The sequence below is a fragment of the Physella acuta genome, unplaced genomic scaffold (assembly GCF_028476545.2).
Source record: "Physella acuta isolate Inbredline_101_S28 unplaced genomic scaffold, ASM2847654v3 ptg000010l, whole genome shotgun sequence".
NCBI lineage: Eukaryota > Metazoa > Mollusca > Gastropoda > Physidae > Physella > Physella acuta.
The window spans coordinates 386,708-389,987 of record NW_026731530.1 but is presented as its reverse complement, the minus strand read 5'-3'; positions in this window follow the sequence as shown (position 1 = coordinate 389,987).

Sequence of the window (3,280 nt, the reverse complement as noted above, 5' to 3'; positions counted from 1 at the left end):
TAGGCCTATATTTGAAACTTATTCTCCCATGAAAATATACGTTTGTCCTTTAGACAGACACAAACGCACAAGTTGTACAGTGCTTTCATCGCTTCCCTTAAGACAATGTTTATTAAAGAGAGCTGTCCTTAAAATAATAAATCGTGTGACACTGGACTAAAAAAATAGCTTTTGATCGACCTCGCTTATAAAACACAACCAGAGAGTAAATTACATTAGACTAGGCCTAGCCTACATTGTCAGATCTGCATGTGTTAAGTGGACGGATCACATAAACATCTTATAAACTTGACATATTTCTTGAAATCCTGCTTCTTTAGTTCCTTCTTCATTTTCGAATGGATTTTGACTCGTTTTTTTTTGTTATCATAAGTTTGTAAAGATTTACAATATTTAGTCAGTCCCAAGATAAATACAAAGACAGCTGCATGCTGCAAAACCAAGTGTATTTTAACTCTCTTGCCAAATTAATACCAGTGAACATTTTATGACGGAATGACTGACACACGACCAGCCGGCTTATTATATATATATATATATATATATATATATATATATATATATATATATATATATATATATATATATATATATATATATATATATATATATATATATAAACATATGGGGCCCCAAATGTTTTTCAGCCGGGGGCCCCGCTCAAGGTTAATCCGCCCCTGCCCCACCCCCCCCCCCCCCCCCCCGAAGAGATGCCCGAAAGAAACTGTACGCCATAGCCTTCTTATCGTGTAACACCCTGCACATTCTATTTAATTATTTTTTCTCCTTTTCAGTTTAAAGAAAAATGAGAACGAATGATATTTTGTTTAAGAATGTGGACGATCTGTACACAATAGCTCAGTCTATAGGGGTCATCCATTTATGACGTCCACACGCGGTGGGGGGGGGGGGGGGGTCCGAAAAAACTCACTTTTGTGGACGCATATAGACTTTTATAAGGAAAAAAGTGGATTTTGGTGGGGGGGGGGGGGGTCCAAAATCCAAAAACATTGTGGGCGTCATAAATGGATGACCCCATATAGTGGTTAGCACTGCACTGTAGATGGATATTCAGATTGATTTTTTAATTTCTCTGACTCACTAAAATGAAGTGCAACTACTACTATTAGTCTACGATCGACCAGGCTGTACGTAAATCAATCACGGGCGGACACTGGATTAAGTATTTATTTTCTATATAAAAAATAAATGATCTGGCTCCCCCCCCCCCCCCCCCCCCCCCCCACCTTCACAACCCCCTTCACTAAGAAAAGCCTGAAGAAACTCAGCCCGCCTGTCGTTATTCGCCTTTATGTGACTGGAACATTAGCCTGAAATGAAACATCGCAGTACACAAGTAGACTAGGTCGGTCACATCGTCCTTGACGCTTCACAAAGCTTGGCTAGGCCTAACTGAAGTGTACGGCATCAGTCGGCGTGACCTTTAACCTCCCCCCCCCCCCTCGAAAGTCCCATACACATGCTTTCTTTACCCCCCTCCCACCATGGCTATGGCCTCTGTGCTCTAATCTAAAGCCATCTAGTCTTAAGTAGGCCCACCACACACGTTTTAATTGTTTCGTTTTATGTAGTTAGTACAACATGCTGAAATCGAGCAGATGCATACATTGGTTGTTAATACTTCTATGTTAAAATATATCTCTATCTATTCCAACATCGATCTACTAACATTGTTAGTAACAACACGATTGAACTTTATAAAATGTACGTATAATACTTTCCAAAAGCTGTCTAAAGTCGTAGAAAGAAAAAGTGTTAGGGTAGTTTATGCAAAATATAGATCTGAAGTCTATTGATCTATCTAGATTCTATATCTGGATTCTCTGTTGATATAACATCTAGATCTAGACCTTTGTTGTGATGTAGACTAGGCCCTACATTAAATAACTCACGTTCTTTAGGATCGGGTTTATATTATTTTAAAAAGAAAACGATTAGGGTAGTATAATAAATGCCTATCAATTTGAATTTTAAAAAATCTCATAGTTTCAAATTCTAATGGGCTATTTGAATGAAAAACATCTAGAAATCTAGATTCTAGTATTGAACATTGCGGTAAGTTTCAAAATGAGGCAAAAGCTATTAATAGATTCAGAACGGCGCAGAAGTACGTTCAACGAAGCAGTGCTATTGGAAAAGAGCCAAGTTAAGCAATTAAAAAAAAAAAAAGAAAATCAGCCGTTAACAGACCTAGTGTCAAATAAATCTATTTCTCCGAAGACTTTATTCATGGAAAATTGGAATGACTGGTCAATGTGATCTTACCGTATAGATCTACTTTTAAAAACGAAGAGATTGAGTTAAAATCATAAGACGATTCTGATTTAACTGCATTCAAATGCACTGAGTTAATCTACCATGAAAAAGTACGCAATGCAGATGGCAAATCAAATAGAAATATAGTGGGGGCCTATACACCATATTTCCCACTTGATTATGGTTTAGGTCCTACACACTGTGCCCTCCCCCTCAGGATCAACCTTTCAATTTTCACCCCCCCCCCCCCCTCAAACTTTCGATTATCACCCCCCCCCCCCCATATATTTTTTTATATTTATAAAGCAAAAATGCAGCTAAAATAAAATTTTATTTTGTTTTTCCAACCCATTTTGGGCCCCCTAAGGTCGGCGCCCGGGGACATATGTACCCCCCTGCCCCCCTTCGCTACGCCTCTGCTCCCCCTTCGTGTGTGTGTGGGGGGGGGGGTACTTGAACCTTGGGGGGGGGCACGGGTTCAAGTATACTTAGTATAGACTAGGCTATCTTTCTTGTATAAATTCAATTTCCTTCGGGGGGGGGGGGGGGGCGGTGTCCTCTCGAACAGATCCTGAAAAAAAAGCTCTGATGACGAATAACTAGACATTGGTTTGCAATCCTACGGTCAATCTTGTAGGCCTACATCTAATAGATTGATGTTCTATAATCTATAAGCCTACAAAATAATATTTAATTTTCGATTTTATATTCTTACACACGCACTATCAAACAGACATTGTGAACTAAAATAAAAGATAAAAAACAAAGCTATGGATTTGCGATTTTTTAAAAACTCTTACAATAACACATTTTTAAAAAAATAGACTAAAAAGCTAAATACCAGATGCAAAGACTGACAGTCAAATACAAAAGGGGAAAAAAAGCCTTTTCAGCTGCGTGCTATGCCCTCTCCCCCTCCCTCTTTCCAACTATCTGTAATATAGGTCAACCGCTAGCCAGTAAATAGGTTAAATGTACGGTGTGCCATGAATTCATTCACTCA